The sequence below is a fragment of the Crocodylus siamensis genome, chromosome 1, assembly GCF_052110815.1.
Source record: "Crocodylus siamensis isolate JL-2025a chromosome 1, ASM5211081v1, whole genome shotgun sequence".
NCBI classification, from domain to species: Eukaryota; Metazoa; Chordata; order Crocodylia; family Crocodylidae; genus Crocodylus; species Crocodylus siamensis.
Window position 1 is genome coordinate 372,486,300 of NC_143395.1, and position 17,973 is coordinate 372,504,272.

The following is a 17,973-nucleotide window of genomic DNA, read 5'->3' on the forward strand; positions in this document are numbered from 1 at the left end:
ATTAAAGAGGTCAGTTTTATCATCTGGTGCAACCACCAGATTTCCAGGCATGTCCTAGAATGCTTAGAAGGTCTTAGAAGTACGTCTTTCACCGTGCTTGTAGTGATAGTGGGCAGATTTACATGAGATGCTAGAAGCACAGTAGACTAATTCTACTGCACAAAGCTATGCTAATGTGCTAATACCAGTAGAATTAGTCTACTGCACCTAGTATCACGTAAAAGACATGCTCCAGTGCTATTGCACAGTAGCATCCCTTATGGTGTATTAAATTAGTACCTGCCATTGCAGGTACTAAACTTAATGTGCTGTAATTACAGTGCATTAATGCACGTGTAGGCATGCCGATCGTTGATTGTATTTCATAAATAGGGTGTCACTACATGTTCCCTTCTCCTGTGAAGTCATGTAAGGGACTTCACAAGTTAACCCTCCTTTTTCTTTTAATGCCACTGCCTGAACACTCTATGTGATATAAAACCTAAGAGAGAATAAAATATTTTAATTTGTATTTTTTTATCCAGGCCATTCCTCACATTGCATATCCCACAGAAAGGAGTAATGATGGCTTTCAGTCTAAGTGTGTCTCTGCCTTCTTTATTGCTCTTGGCTGCTCTTCTGCTGTCTGTGTAAGGCCAGATACCTTAGAAACAAACATTCCTAAGTCTACCTTTTATGGCTGGTTTCCATAACTGTTAGGTTTCTACATTCTGGTCCAAGTTGCACATACTCAACTCCCTTCTGTGTCTTAGTTTAATGGGTGCAGAACTCACTACAGGACTCAGCATTACCTAGTCATTTCACTACCTATATAAAAAGTTTCTTGTGCATATTTTGTGATACATTTCTGCAAGTTTGATATTTGTATTTTTTATTATGTATGTAGAAAGGTCCAGGTGTTTGGAGAGTTCCCAGATCTCAACATTCTTACTCTCCAAAGACAAGCAGTGAGACTTACTGGCCTATTTTCCTTTGGCTGACCACCTAATTTAAGGCCTTGGTCCCTTTGGGAAACACAACAAGATTCTAAGAACTCATTCCTACTGCAGTTTTGTGGTGATTAGTGTGCATGTGTGTTGAAAAAAAGCAATGAAAGACACTTGGGCAAGAAATTTTCTTCCTTATTTTTTTTAATCAGTCACGCTAATATGGTAAATAGATAAAAAAAACATTGATTGAAACTAGAGCTAGATGTGAAATGGTTTTCCCATCAAGCTAAATTTTAAGATTTCAGAAAAGGTGTCTACTCTGCTTCAAGATGAAATCAATAATTTTCCAAAATTTCTAAAGAACATTGAGTGCCAGACTGAGTCAATCCTGGATCTCATGATGTCAGAGACTGGATGGTTAGAGGAAGATTATATATGCAGGTCTAGCTCACAGTGATCTCTTCCATTCTTTCATTTTACCTTACACTATTCAGTAGTTTAGGATGTCCTGATTTGGAGGTTCAAGTCATATTTAATATCCACTGATGGACCTATCCAGCATGAATGTGTCCAGTATTTTTGTAATAAATATTGATAGCCAACTATCCTAGAACAGTCAGAAATTGAAAATAAGAGCCTGAGAGGCAGAGCACTTAACTGGAATGTGGGAGACTATGACTCACTTCCCTGCTTCAAATTCCAGGGAAGCACCCTAGGAAACAAGTTATTGTCTATTCTAAGCCATGGCTCTCTCAATCGCTCTTGCTGGAGTTGTTCCATTTTTGAAGAAATAACTGAATGTCCATTTGTCTAAGAGATTGATCCTGTAGTCCTGTGGTAAGGCTGCCAGTGTGATAGATCCAGGTTCAAATCCTTGATATGAATCAGGTACAGCAAAGGCTTGCACCTGGATTTCCTATTTCCCAAGAGGCCTGACCAGCAGGCCTTTTCTTCTTCTAGAAACTGTCTCATTTTGACCAGAAATTCCAGCATGGAACTCAGAAACTTTTCCTGCAAGCATTTTCATCAATATTGGTACATGATACATTTTGGGGTTCAAACAGTGTTCCCTCCCCCCCGCCAAAAAAAATGGTTTTTGCAGGAAGCTTCCCGACTACTTCTACATGGCACTACCCAACAACTTACAAAAGAAATGACCATGTTCAGAGGCAAATTAAATCAGTCTTGACCCATTTATACAGTAATTTAAGCTTTCATGATGGAAGACAGAAATATGCCATTATTTCTGCCTCCAATAAACAAGAGTTTGTTAGCCAATATCTAGTTTTTTCCAATACCCACAGAAAGCACAAATACCAAATAAGGTAGCATCTCTGTTGAAGGGGGGGCTGGATATGTCATGTTGACAATACACATAAGGAATAGATCATAAGGAAGAAGCCTTTGTAGATGTAAACATCTGAGCTTGTTTCATGTCACACCCTGCCCCCTCTAATCTGCCAACAGAGCAAGCCTCAAAACCCATTCATCTGCTTTTCCTATCATGGCACACACTTATTGCCTTATTTGAACTACTCCCCAAGGCCCTGCCTCTTCTACATTCAGAATTCGTATTTAGCCTTGCTTACAACATAGTGTAGGCTACTGACCATGCTTGCTTTCCATGTGGATGCTTGTGTATCCATACTGTACATAGAATAGATCACAAATTGGGCATAATTTGGGCAAATTGGGCAGATCCCAAATTGGGCAAATTGGACAGTTACACACCCATTTCCAAACTATGTTTATCTCTGTTTCTTAGAACAATACAGCTATAACATATACCCATGAAACATGGAAGATATCATATTTAGCTGTTTGGAAATGTAAACTTCACTGGTAACCAAGAAAGAAGAAATTTTCACCCCCCCTGTCTGACATTGGATACCTCCAGGGGAGTAGTCTGCCTAATCTACACATGTTAGAGCAACCCTGTCACTAAAGGACTGTGAAGTAACCAGGGCAATAAACAGGATGCAAAATGAAATTTCTTTTCTACCTTGGAGAACTTTTACACTCTTTGAATTCTCCTCAGTCTGAAGAAGGGTGTGTGTACCCAAAACCCTGCAAAGAAAGAATTTTTTACTACTATTTAGTTGGTCTAATAAAAGAAGTTGCCTCTGATCCAATAGCTTTATCTCTCTTTCTTAGATGAACACAGCTAAAACACTCAGCACTATGACAGACTAAGCCATTAGTTTGTAGAGCCTCAGGGCAAGATACGTTTTTTTGTTTAGGGAAATATCAAGCACTCATATGCAGCAATAGAACTATTAGTAGTAATACAGTTTGTATCTACAGAAGCTTTTAGACTCATATCTTTTGTAATGCAAGGCAAAGAAACAGAGAACAGGCACCTAAACCTAATGTGTTTATGTGTAGCTTGGTCATTTAGAAAATAAACTTTTAAAGCCCGTTATCTTGCTAAAAATAATGATCATAAGTGAAAGTTTGCTGATATAGTGGTTTTTTGTCATACTCAATTCATTTAAATTTGTAATGGCAAACCAGATAGACAATGGATTTGTTTTGATATTTTTGATAAAGATGGCCTTTCACATTTTTAGACCATCTTTCAGAAGCATGTGGTATTAAAACCAAGACAAAAGAATATGGGTTTCATTGTGATGTGATCTATTTTATTCACTAGGTATGTCTACATGTGTGCTTTACTGCACTTTAGACTAATCTAATGTGCAGTAAGGCAACACCATCTACACATGCGCAGCACTTACAGCACAGTAGATTAATTTAAGGTGCCATTTGCTAGAACCCACAGATTAGGGTACTAGAAAATGTAGCTTTAAACGAATGCAGCTAATCGCACATGTAGACACTGACAAGGGAGCAAATTGCTTCTGGCCATCGGAGGCAGCAGAGGGCACAGATGCTACTTCACTTAGCCCCAAGCACTGGAGGGTTGGGAGGAGCTGTCCCCAGTTCCAGGGCCAGCTCCAGGGCAGTTTACGTAAAACTGATTGTACTGATACACTATGGCTGCCCCATCGTTTCTTTTACAAAGATTAAGTCTGCTACTGCATTTTATAAGGCCCTTATCTCAGGTTTCACGGAATTGATGAAATCTACAAAAAACTTCTTCCTAAAGTGGACAGGAAATCACAAACTGCAACTACAGATGCACTGTCTATTGCATCTTGTAATTACAAAGAAAACCATTTTTCTTATCAACAGAGCTGCACACTATAAAAAAGTGTTTAAAAAAAGTCCAAGGAAGCACTCACTGGGCCCATCCCCATGAGCAGGAATGTGTATTTTCCAGGAACAAATAGCACTGGTTCATATTTGTGCCACTGCTAGTTGTACCCAGGGAATACCCCTATATATGCAGTCTGGCATACAGCAAGTTGCCCTAGATGGAGTAGGAGAAGCAGGGGCCAGCACAGGTGCTGGCCTTACCTGGGATGGTGAGGGCTTCCTGGAGCTCTGGAAGTGGTGATCTGGGTGCGCAGAGCTTAGCTAGCAGCTGGAGCGTGGCTCTGGTTGGCCAGGCTCCGGTTTCTGGTGGCACATATGTCGTTGCCCCACCTTTTTCTGTAGTGGTTTTTTTTTGACACCAGGATCTCCCAGTGTCAAAAACACCTGCCACACTACAAATTAGCAGTACAGCAGATGCCTGCATGTGCAACGTATGCAGCTTGCAGTGCTGCATATGGGTCTATGGTGCCACAAACCGCATGTTTACTGACTTCATTTTGTAGCCTGAGATAACCAACAGGAATTATAGAAAACACAGGAGCCTAATAGAAAGCCAGCTGAGTCAGAGGGCAGTATTTCCCTAAGGATAAGCTTATCTTTTTGGTGTTGTAAAGGGTCATCATTAGTTAGCTGCTAATAATGGCCATGTTCATTCCCCCAAGATTATGAATTACTGACACTGTTCCCATATGTTCAGACATAATACAGCAGGGCACCCTTGAGATATTTTGGTCAACAGCTGATCTGTGTAAAATCATTTCATATACTTCAGTCTCACAGAAGATGAAGCCTTCCTAATAACAGTTTCCATTTGCTGAGGCTCATATCTGGGGTTTTGGGAAGTTTTTTTAGTTTATGGTCCCACGCTGGTTTTAGTTTTTCTCTTTGGGGGAATCTTGTTCTGAAGAAAAATTCCATAATTATCCTGTCATTATCCACTCCCACAAGAATTGATTGTCATATGTGCATAAATGTCCAAAAATCAGCAGTCTGTAGAGCATATCATGCTCAGGAAGTCACGTTAAACTCCTTATGGAACAAAGGTAGTACAGTAGCAGTAATAACTGGTGAATTTATACCTGTCTACATTACCAAGCAAACCAGTTTCAACACAAGGGGTAGGGTCAGCCAGGAGCCAGCCTAACTTAGTTTTTAAAATTTCTATTCCAACTGTAGACAAAGCCTTTTAGAAAGACTGGCCTGGTTATAAGTACCCTTTTTAACATACATCTGCAGTATATGAACATCTTACAAGCTTTAACAGATTCACCCTCAAAACACCCTCCTGAGACAAAGTGCTATTATTATAGACCATCATTCAAGGAGGAAAAATATTAATATGATTTGGCAATAATGTAACTAGGGATGGGCAGCACAGTTACCAGCTTCGGGTGCTAATTTAGGAGGCAACAGAATTGCGGTCCCTGGGGAGCCAGGATGGGGGCAGTAGCAGGGGCTGGGGTGTGAGGAGGTTGCACTGCAGCAACAGCAGCTCGTGCGCCTGGAATCCATGTCACTGAGGTAACAGCTGGGGTCTTTGAGTCTCCAGAGACAGGTAAGACTCCAGCACTCATGTCCCCAGTGTCCTCCCCTGTCTCCTTGCACAGGCCAGCATCTCTGTGCAGGACAATAGTACTTGTTGATGGTCTGGCAGTAGCTGGTCGCATAGTGCAGTTGTGTTTTTGCTTCATTTCTACGCACTACATTGCATTAAAGGATAATGAAATTAAAGTTCGCATCTATAACTGCTGTCATTTTCACAGAGACATTTTGTGGTTGTGCATGGCGGGAGAGGAGCTCATTCAGATCATTTCTGTATAGGGACGTGGTGCACAGTGAGGAGAAATTCGAGCTCTGTGACATTGTTGTTAGAGTTGTGAGTCTCATCCGAGACTGTTTTCTACGTCTTGGAAGCTTACACAGATTGTTATGCATGTGAGACGTTCTTTTGATATTGTGGCACAGAAGAAACACATCCCAGGCAAAAAGTGTTATTTCAGGCTGAGCCCTATCCATATGGATTGATCCCTATTAACAAGGACCCTGGTTTTCTCCAATTAAAAAAAACAAACAAACAACTTTTGGATTACAAAAGTAACCCCCAAATCCACATTTTTCTGTGATTAAAATTAAACACCATGATATATTAATGGCATTGTTTCATTTTAATCATGGAAAAATGTGGATTTGGTGTTCATTTTTTTAATCTGAAAATTAGGGATCTTTTTTAAAATCAGAGAAAACCAGGATCCCTGCTTGTAACAAGCAGCTAGGAAATAATTAACCACAGGTAACCATTGCAATGCCTTGAACACCTAAGAGACGGTCTTGAATTTCAGGGTTGTGTCTTTTTGTCCCTGAGGACTCCCTGAAGTGGAACGGTGACAGACTCTGCAGCCACAACCTGGTCCTCTGGTTTTACGCACATAAACACAAGCAAACTACTGTGCTACTAAGAGTCACCCCACTTTGGTTCCTTGCTTCAATGAATGCCTGACGTTCCCTGTGGCTTTCTCCTTGCAGCCACAGGGAACCACTTCAGCCAGTCAATCTCCTGCAGTCCTCTCCTTTAAGAGATCCTCTTCCTGATGCCTGCAGTGTCAGACTCCCTTTGCTTGCTCTCAGACTCTGGTTTTCTGTGCCCCACAGCTCCACCCTTCCCTGCCATCTTGCTCTGCAGTCACACACAGAGGTTTCTGCTTTGCTTTATAATAAACCTGCCCCCACCCCCAAGTCTGCAGCAGCTTAGCTCATCTGCTTTTAAATGATCTAATGAGATTTGGCTGTTCTTGTCCCACTAAGGTCCTTAACAAGCCCCAACCTCTGGGTCTGTGTTCTTGTTGGGGCTGTTGTAGCCATTGGCCCCTAGGAGCTACACAAATCCTGCTCCCCTTTAATTACAGTTATCAGGGTTGGAGTTTCCTATTACAGGGATTTGCACCTTACATTTGAAAAAATTGGTCTTGGATCAGCATTAGGGAGCATCCTCCTGCATTAGCTGAGAGAAAGCTGAAAGGGGTTGCCTGGTACATTGTCTCCAGGTTGGGAAGCAGCAGCTTGTTGAGTTGCAGTCTGCGGTCATGTGCCATTGTCCCTGGGTCAGGTAATTAGCTCTGCCTCTCAGCACCTTGTTAAGGTGACTAAATTAATTAGCTCTCTTGAGACACAAAGCTAAGTACCATAGATGCTTCTCGAGCAAATCCCGGGACGTCATTCTCCCCTTGTACTCGGCCTTGGTGAGGCCGCAGCTGGAGTACTGTGTCCAGTTTTGGGCTCCACAATTCAAAAAGGATGTGGAGAAGCTTGAGAGAGTCCAGAGGAGAGCCACGCGCATGATCAGAGGTCAGGAAAACAGATCTTACAATGACAGGCTGAGAGCCATGGGACTCTTTAGCCTGGAAAAGCGCAGGCTCAGGGGTGATCTGATGGCCACCTACAAGTTTATCAGGGGTGACCACCAGGATCTGGGGGAACGTCTGTTCACCAGAGCGCCCCAAGGGATGACGAGGTCAAACGGTCACAAACTCCTGCAAGACCGTTTGAGGCTGGACATAAGGAAGAATTTCTTTACTGTCCGAGCCCCCAAGGTCTGGAACAGTCTGCCAGCGGAGGTGGTTCAAGCACCTACACTGAACGCCTTCAAGAGTAAATTGGATGCTTATCTTGCTGGGATCCTATGACCCCAGCTGACTTCCTGCCCTTTGGGCAGGGGGCTGGACTCGATGATCTCCCAAGGTCCCTTCCAGCCCTAATGTCTATGAAATCTATGAAATCTATGAAACCTTTGGCCCAGTGTCATGTGAACACAGATGTATCACTTTCCTCTTGTGAGGTGCAAAGGACTAGAACTGTGCCTAAGCTAGTTAGCTTTGCCTCTTATTAGCCTGTCCGCAAGACTGCCCGGTGACAGTTACAATAACCAGAACTAGAAGTAGGCTCAACTATTCCATGCCCTGGATGTCTGTGGAGAGTCTGAGACTGGAATCCAGTCTTTGGACCCTGAAAGTTGTTTGCTTTGCCACTCCCTAAAGCTCCATGACTCAGGGTGCACCTCCACAAATGGGAAAACCATGGGTTTCTTTTTCTGGAGACCCATTTCCCAACTGAGAGCATGGCAGCACAATACACATGCCCACGAAGTAGCCTGCCAGGGGGATCCCTGGCATACACCTTGGAAAATGGGGAAACCTGGGGAGGCAGTCCTAGGGATTTAGGGGACCAATCCCATGAACCCCAGGAGTTCCCCCTCAGGGATCATTGGGCTGCATGTGCTCTTCTACCACAAGGCGAACAGATGCCCACAGTAAAGAAGTGGCACAATTTTGTACCACCTATTACTGTGATAAGGAGCAAAGACATGTGCTTGCCTGGGCTTTGTGCAACCATAAGCAATTTATAGCAGCACAAAGGCAACATCTGTTTGCAGCCTTAGTGCAGTGGTTCTTTGGCTGCTCCAGAGTCTGGTCTAATTGCTACAATATGCAACAGTTATAACTCTGAGGTAGCAAACTATGGTTTGTTAAGTAAAGATCTTCGTCTGATACAGGTGTCCCAAGCAGCTTGGAAACTATTCCTGTATCTCCAGAGCAGAAAACAATAATCACTCTGAACCAAAAATGTGGTGGAACATCTGTTTATTACAGAGGCTGCTCTTAACGTGCTTACAGAAGAGCAGCTCCCTGTTGTAACTCATGCTACTTCACAGAAACACCATGAGATACAATGATCCTCTGGACCCAAAATGAGTTTTTTCCCAGCCCCAGCACTGTTTTCAGAATGGGAGTGGGGATAGGGAGTGGAGGGAGCTCATTCTATGCATTTCCCAGCTAAGGCTGAAGTATGGGGTGGATGGATTGGATCTTGGTACAGACACAAGTTACTGAAGCCACTCATCTTCATCTGAATTGTCATGCAGTGGGGATTCAGAATTTTGTGGGCTTGGGCCCTTTTAAAGCACGCTACAGCCATGACCAAACAGAGGTTCATGGCTGTACAGTGCTTTCAGGGGCCAGATTGAGTAAAAACTCTCACTTCTGTCTGTGCCTATAGTCCCCTCTTTCACCCAAATAGACAGCAATAAATTTGTATTCGTGCCTCCTCTTCCAAGATATTCTGAATGATTTCTGTTTGTCCTTCCTCCTTTACCCTCTTCAAGAGATGCAATCACTGATCTGTTAGGTAAAATGATAAAACCTTACATAAAGCCAGAAAGGGTCAATGCAGGGTATACAGTTTATTTCTAGCTGAACAAGTGATTTTCCATAAGTTTCTGAGCAATCCCTATACTAATCGTGTTGGGATTATCAGTAGCATTTGTAACAGTTGTACTTAACATTTTGGTGCTGGTTTTGTGGTGCTGTTGATTGCCTTACAGTAATTTTCACTTCTGGCACATGTTTCAGGACTAAAACTCAGCCAGTTAAAGGGAAGGGGTCAAGAGGAAGAATGTTGTTTTAATGAAAAAAAGTGTAATTCCCATGAACTTAGGCATTGAAACAGGATATTGGGAGCTTAAATTTGTAATGCTTCAATCACGTTGTACTAAGCAAGTCTTTTTCAGAGTTTTAAAACAATGTCTATGTAAAAGCACTGGGTAGAGTTGAAGCACAGAGGTTTAACCATGCTAATAAGTGTTAATAATTTCAAGCCCACTCTCAAATGGAGAGGACCATACAGTTTCTTAGAAAACATTATAAATATTATAAAACATAGTAAATAGTAATGGGCATCTGATGACTAAGTTCTAAACAAAACATATTGGAGAGTACATTTAATGGTGTTTCTTATGGTCACTCCACTTTGCTGCTGTTACATATATTTAGAAAGAAAATTCCAATGAAACATAAAACATTAACCTCAAATTATACTTTAGCACTTTTGAACACAACAGATATGATTTCTTAGTTTGTATGACTGTGGCAATAATATGTTCCATGCATTACTCCAGGTACATCAGAACTTGAGAAAAACACCCCCCCTCCCAAGCCCCTTGGAGCCCTGTCACCAAGTAGGCAAGTAGTCTGGGATTTTCACTGATAGCAGCAATATAAAGGATTTATTGATGACAGCAGAAATGTGTAGCTCACATCCAATGCGGTACAGGTATTGGGACCCTACCAACTGCCCATAAAACTACCTAATTCAGATCACAATGTAGGAACCATCCCCTTAATTAGTTCTGCACCTCTTCTCCCTGTAAATGAGGCAGAAGTGTAAAGCAGTTAGCCAAGACCTACATGCAAATTCCATGAACTGACAATTGCCCTCCTCCCTGCTCTCCTTCTGTGTCTGCTGCAGTAAATGAGATATTCTCCTAGTACATAAGTCCTTTACAAATAGAGCTAGCATAGCACCTGCTGTATCCAAAGCCTTCACACCAGACATCTCTGCTTCGTTAATGTCTGTATATCTAATTTTTCCACTCCTGAATTCTGATTGACTCTTGGAGGGTGAGCTCCCACACCATGAAACTTTCCTCTATAGTTTTAAATACAACTATTGTGTCAAGTAACTACTGCCAATTTCCACTGTATTTAAACCCTTCTTGCTGAATTGGCCCTTCTTGCTGAGTTGCTCTGTACTTGAGGAGAGACAGAGGGTGGAAATCTGATATTTTTTTGTGCATTTTTGTGACAGTCTCTCACTGGGGAGATGTTCTAGGTTGATAGCTTGGATGGGGCATATTTCCTCCTGGATGGGGCATATTTCCTCCTGAAGAAATTGAATAAACACTTGTACACTCATAGTTTCTAATGGGAGAGTGGCGATTCTACTGGTAGAAGTTTAAGTTGCATCCACACGTGCTAGCACATGAGCTAGCAGTAGTTCAAATAGAAGTGATGCAAATATGAGCTGGGGCTTTTTTTCCCCTCAGGACATATACCTGGACATGCACTTTGGTGTGGGGAAAATTGTGCCACTTGGGGCAAAATAACCCTGCCTTGCTCCTCCTGGATCTGCAGCCAGGGGGAGCTACAGCCTGGGGCCAGCACCTGTGCTGTCCCCAGTAGTATATAAAAGCTGCCCTGTCCTGGCCCCAGCAGTACAGAAAGCTGCCCTGGCAAGTAGTTCAGGGCTACTCGCTCTCAGGAGCTTCTGGAGCCCAGCCAATTGGTACCTGGGGACACTGCCACTTGTGCCAGGTGGACTGCTAAAGCAGCCCTGAGAGTTGCCTATACACTCTGCCCACTGCAGCAGTCTGGCAGGGGGGGCTTCTGCCTGGCTGTGACCTGCTCCCCACCTGCTAGACCTGGATGGGGACTGCAGAGCCAGTAGAGGCCTCTGCCCCTCTGGGCCAGCTGCCAGTGAGCTGTGGCTGCACAGTTGGCCTTTGTGTGACACTATGGCCATGTGTGCCCCATGCCAGCCATCTGGGAAGCTATCACCTGAAAGATATTCCCAGTGTGAAGTGTCAAAGCAGGTCCTCCTGGCCTCAATTGGCCAGGAGGTCAACCACCTCCACCTGGGTCCAAGGTGCTAGCTCTGAGCAGGCTCCTCTGCCTGGGTCCTGCCACTTGCCTCCCTAGTAGGAATTCTGGTGTTCCCTATTTGAAAACTGAAAAATCCCTGATAAAAATAGAATCTGTTTAAGTCAAAACTACTTTGGGGAAGGTTAATAAAATAAGTTCTAGTGGAGAAGTGCTGGCGGCCTGCCTATTGACCCCTCCACCATTGGACAGGAATCTGGATAGAGGGAAGTAGTGCTATCAGAAAGGCAAATACTACTCGAGTATCTGTAATTATGGGAAACATTCATTTTCTACATCTGGAGAAGAAATGCTAGTAAGGATGGTGAGGCCCAGGTATCACTGGTTCTGATAACCAACACATTTCTTCACCAAACAGAGCAGGCTAAAAAAGAGATGGCAATTATTAGTGAGCTAACCAGAAGTATCAGGCCTGAAGGATGTTCATAGATACTGGGGTCGGAAGGGACCTCAACAGATCATTGAGTCTGACCCCCCTGCCCTGGGCAGGAAAGAGTGTTGGGGTCAGATGACCCCAGCCTGATGCCTATCCAGCCTTCTCTTGAAGACCCCTAAGGTGGGAGAGGATACCACCTCCCTTAGAAGCGCATTACCAAGTTTTGACCTCCCTTACCATGAAGAGTTTTTCCTAGTATCTAGCCTAAATCACCTCTCAGCCATCTCTTGCAGAGGCTGAAGAGGTCCAGGTCTCTTAGTCTCTCCTTATAGGGCTTGGCCTGTAAACTCTGGAAATATTTTGACTCTGGTGGGATTTGAACCTACAACCATTGAATGGCATTTTGTTATAGGAGTCCAACATGCTATCCATTGCACCACAGAGCCACTTAGCCCTACTACCTCTGTTATCACTGGAGTTCCTTAAAGATCAATTTTTGGGAGAGATCCAATTTTATATTTCCATTAATGACTCAGTCCAGAAGAGGATAGGGATATCCAACTAGAAGAACTAGTGAAGGGAAGGAAGATGTAGCCCTCTTCCTTCGATTTGTCTAGCATTTTTTAATAAATTTTACAGCAGTGGGACATTGGCTGCTGTGGTGCCCCTGCCTTACCAGGTCTTTCAAAAAATGTTGTTGGACTACACCCTCATATTCAAGTGAAGTGAAACAGTAGAACCTAAGATACTACACAAGCCATCTGGAAGAAAATGCTCAAAAAATTCTGGGAGAATTGGACCTACTCACAAAAGCTAATAGTACTGCTTTTTCATGAAAATTTTCCAATAGAGGATCTAGAAAAAGAAGTGGAATGACTAGATGGACCTGATTAATAATCTTGTAAATATTCTGTTAAAAATGTTTTGTGGAAAACTGCTGGCTTTACAAGTAACTCATCCTGTGATTTGGATTTGAGGAATTACTGATTTTAGTTTAATCTAAATTAACCTCCAAGAAATTTAAGAAAATTGGCTTTCTAAGGATGAATCATTTTATTTACCAGACTCTGAATCATCTTTAAAAGGGAATGTCAAGCCTGCAAAGAAGGCCAGATCAGCAAGTTTGGCTCTTCTTGTTTCTACTAAACTAAAAGCATCATAACTAACAGATTCACTCCCAGTGACATTTATTTTAAGGGTTATAGCATTCTTTTCCCAGATAAATGTATACTTTAACACTGACTGACTGTACCATTTGGACACCCATTTTTATGAGTCTTTGATGAATCTCTCATTGACATATTTTATGGAAAAAAATCCTAGCCAGTGTGTATAATCTATATATGCATGTACACACTCTATGGGCATGTCCACACATGCAAACACGTGCACTTGCAGCAGCTCAAATAAAAGCAGTGCAAATTTGAGCCGGGGCTTTTTGCCTCAGTGCATATGCTCTGACATGCACTTTATTGTGGAGCAAATTGTGACACTTGGGGAGCCAGAGCCCAGGGCCAGCACCTCTGCTGTCCCCATCAGTATAAAACCTGCTCTGTCCTGGTCCCTGCAGTATAAAAAGCCGCCTTGGCAAGTAGCTCAGGGCTACTCACTCTCAGGAGCTTCTGGGGCCCGTCCGATTGGTACCTGGGGACACTACCCATTGTGCCAACTGGATTGCTGAAGCAGCCCTGAGAGTTGCCTGCACCCTCTACCCACTGCAGCAGTCTGGCAGTTAGGGCTGCTGCCTGGCTGTGACCTGCTGCCACCTGCCAGACCTGGATGGGGACTGCACAGCCAGTAGAGGCATCTGTCCCTCTGGACCAGCTGCCAGTGGACTGTGGCTGCAGGGTTGGCCTCTGTACAGCACTACTGCCATACATGCCCTGTGCCTGGCCACCTGGGCAGCTATCCTTTGGAAGATGTTCTGTGTGTGGTGGCCTGCTTTGAACTGTCAAAGCATGTCCTCCTGGCCCCATTTGGCCAGGAGGTCAGCCACAGCCAGCTACGTCCAAGGTGCCAGTTCTGAGCAGGCAGGGTCCTGCCACTGGCCTCCCTAGCAGGAATTCTGGTTTTCCCTATTGGAAAACTGAAAAATCCTTGATAAAAAAAAATCCCAAAGTCACTCTGTAAAATACCCCAAAATCCATGTTCCTCCACAATTTAAAACAAAAGACCACTATATATAGAGAAAGAGAGAGAAAGAGAGAGACAGTGATATGTTGGGTAATGTTTTATTGATATATCTACAGTATTTGGAAGTCTACCACTGTCTCTATCATCATAATAAAATGAATTCTATATACTTATATGTTTTGTTGCCCCGCCACAGGGCTACAGCTTTCCCTACCACAGGGGTCACAGCTCCCCAACAAGGGTTACAGACCCCCCACAGGTCACAGACCCAGTGCAGGGGCCACATGACCCCCACAGGGGCTACCACTCCCCCTCTGCAGGGCCCACATACCCCACCCCTGCTTGCTACCCCAGCCCCCCAGATTGCTGCCTGGACCCACCCCCCCACCAGCTCCTGCATCTCCCCCAATGGCTGCCCCACCCAGTCCCACCCCCCCACCTGCTCCTCCAGACCACCAATGGCCATCTTGCCTAGCCCCATCCCCTGCTTTCCCCCCAGCCCCCCAAATGGTTCCCTCCTGGCCCCAACCTCCTGGCACTTTAAAAAAAACCCTTGCACTCACCTCATTGTAGTAGAGGTTGCGGGGGGCTCTGGAGCCTCGTGGCAGATCCCCCACACACAGCATGGGCCAGCAAGGGGCAGTGGGGCTCCCCAATTTCCCCCCTACCCACTCCCCCAATGACCCCCACCCCCAGCAGTCCATCTGGCACCCATACTGCCACTGGCCCATCGTGTAGGTGTGGCTGGGGTCAGCAGGCTGCCATGAGGCTCCATGGTGTCAGGCAGCTGGGGTTGCTGCAGCTGTCACCAGGCTCCGTGAAGCATGGGGGGCATACCCAGTGACCCCAACAGCAGCTGCTGCTGCAGGTGAATGTGGGTTTTTTTAAAAAATGCCAGGATGCTGGGGCTCATTAAGGAAGTGATCAGGAGGCCTTGGGGGCAGGTGAGGGATGGGGGTGGCCAGGGCAGCCACTGGGGGATTTGGGGGGCAGGTGGGGGATGGGGCCAGGTTGGGCAGCAATCATGGGTAGGTGGGGGGTGATGCTGGGTGGGGCAGCCATTGCGGGGGCTGCGGGAGTGGGAAGAGGATGAAGCAGTGATGAGGGGGGCTCAGGGGGAAGGCAGAGGATAGGGCCAAGTGGGGCAGCAATCAGGGGGGGCTCAGGGACAGGCAGGGTATAGGCCAGGTGGAGCAGCGATCCAGGAACTGGGGGAGTGGGTAGGGCCAGTGGAGACTCCTCATGGTCCCTTCCCCCCTCCTCCAGCCCCTCCTCACCCCTTAATTACCACCAGGAGCCTGGGTCTAGCTCCCTGCAGCTGGCATGCTGCTTGTCCTTCAGGGGCAAGCAGCATGCTTCAGCACCAGGGAACTTTTTTTGGTCCCACATGTGCCTCTTACAGTGTCTCAAAGTGCTTTTAGACTCTTCAAGATGCACATGCGTGCTCATGTGAATACAGCCATAGGGCCCATTAGCACATGCTCCAACATGTTCTGATTAATTGAATGTGCTGGAGTGTTCTAATCAAAATGCTCCAGCATCTCATGTATTCAACATCCCTACATTTCAAAATAGCAGTAGTGGCAAACAAGTTTTAGTTAAAGCACCCCTGCCAGAATTTTGAAATGCGGGATGCTGAACACATGAGATCCTGCAGGTGTTTTAATTAGAGTGGCTCCTGCGAATCACATGTATGGGTGCCCATAATAATAATAATAGATGCCCTATGGGTCCAGATGGAAGCCATATTACTGCTTCATTTGAAAAGAATTTCCTTTAGTTATTGTGACAGAATAGTTGCAATTCTATACCATCTCTTATTCTGAAATCTGAGATATGTAGTATGGTGATAACAATGAAGATAACGTTAATTCAGGAATGATGATTTCATAACAATTAGCTAATGCATATTTATCACAAAATATTTTAGCTTAAAGATCTGTACCAGTTTCTATATCATGCCTGCATGTCCTTCCAATACTTTTCCTGTTAAAATAATGGCCTATCAAATACAAACATTTAAGGTCTGTTTCACACACTTGGCAGTAATTTTTTCTATAGCACTTTCATGGTTCACCTGAAAGCCATACCCTGCTAGACATTAAACATTCAAGAATATTGAAACAAATGATCTTCTTGCTCAAACACAGGCAGCCTCAGTTATTTCAGTGGGATGGCTTGAGTCCAAGTACCTGCTATGAGCAGATCAGTTTTTGACTGCAGAATAGCTATTGGAGTTTAAGTACTTTAAAAACATATGGATTGATGCAAATTACTATAATAGCTCTGAAATATCACTTGAAGGAGTCAGATTTCAAAATCCTCCATGTACTTGCATGACACCTGGTCATCTAATTTGGAAAATGATTCAAAATGACACATGACATTTCAGTTGGATGGCTACCATGAAAGCCAGTGGAAATTATCTAGCAAAAATCCTATGTATCTTTTTTGATGATTTTTGGTGCAGACTTTCAGGTATGTATATTGGTAACATGCTTGTCCAAAAGTGTCTAGATAGCTAATTGCTGTATATATTTTTTAAAATGAATAGTCTTTATATAATAGGTCACATAGATAGGTTTCTTTTAATATCTATTCACATGATTTTACATAATGAATGGCTGAGCAAACAACATTCCATTTGTGTGCCTATTTATACACCATGTTATGTAAATGCATATTTACATCATAGCATTATGTAACTAAGCACCAAATCCTGGTCACCTGAGAAGAATATATTCAATGGAAAGAAATGACATATTTGACCCTATTAGCCCAGTGGTTGATCTCCAAAAGTATCTAGTACTATATACAAAAACCCAATTATATGAAATCCAAAGGAGAATAAGAACCAATGTCCAGGCTGAATAGCTATAGAATAAACTTTATTCTTAATTGGTTGATGGCCTCAAACATGAAGGTTTGTTCAGAGTAACCAAGACCAGACATTTATGTGGGAGTCACTACAATTAATGATGGAAGATTAACAAGAGAGGGGGAAAAAAGAACCATCTGTCAAAGTTAGAAAAGAAAAGGCATGGAGAGTTCTCAGTAACAATGAAGGATGGCAGGAGAAAAAAAAAGAAAGAGGTCAGAGTGCCACAGAGAGATTAAAAAGGAAAGAGGGAGCAAGGGAGGCAGGTGTTGGAAGTGGTAAGAGACGTCAGTCATCATTTTAGATGATTCAGGATGAGGCACATGTGAAGAAAAGTCACTGTAAGTCACAGGGTGACTAGTACTGAACATAATATCTCATATATAGGAACTGATTTATATAATAGTGTTTTAATATATTTAAGTCTTATTATCTATTCCTTTCTTGAGGAACCTAGCATTTTGTTGTTTTGGGGGGTTTTTTGAGTACTACTGTGCACTGAACCTATATTTTAACTGAACAGCCCACAGTGATCCCCAGATATGTTTTCTGTGTAGTAACAGTTCATTGATTTAGATGTAGGCAGTGAGGTTGAGTGAATAAAATAATTTGTGGTAACAGGCATTACTTGCATGATCATATATGCATTTTGTAATATATGTAAAGATATAGCTTGACAACACAGGAAAAATACATTGGATATGAACCACAAAGTTGTTGTTTTTAAACAAAAAATTATTCACATTTACATACAGGCTTGATATTGTTCCAGTTGCAGTGAATGGCAAAATTTCTAATTAATTTATTGAGAATAGAATAAAACAATAGTAATGGACCTATTATGAACTAAGATGTCATTGTATATCTATTACAAAGAAAGAGAAAATAAAACCCTCATAGCAAAAAGGAAGTTAAACCACAAAGCTTATATTTCTACAATATTAAGCACTT

General features: G+C 43.4%; 1 non-coding gene across 1 annotated transcript; it reads right to left on the bottom strand.

The window, feature by feature from the left end:
- Window positions 1-12,372: 12,372 nt before the first annotated feature.
- On the bottom strand, window positions 12,373-12,457 carry TRNAR-CCU (transfer RNA arginine (anticodon CCU)). Its single transcript is given in 2 exon segments — window positions 12,373-12,408; window positions 12,421-12,457. It is a non-coding gene; the product is annotated as a tRNA-Arg (tRNA).
- Between the last annotated feature and the right edge of the window lie 5,516 nt (window positions 12,458-17,973).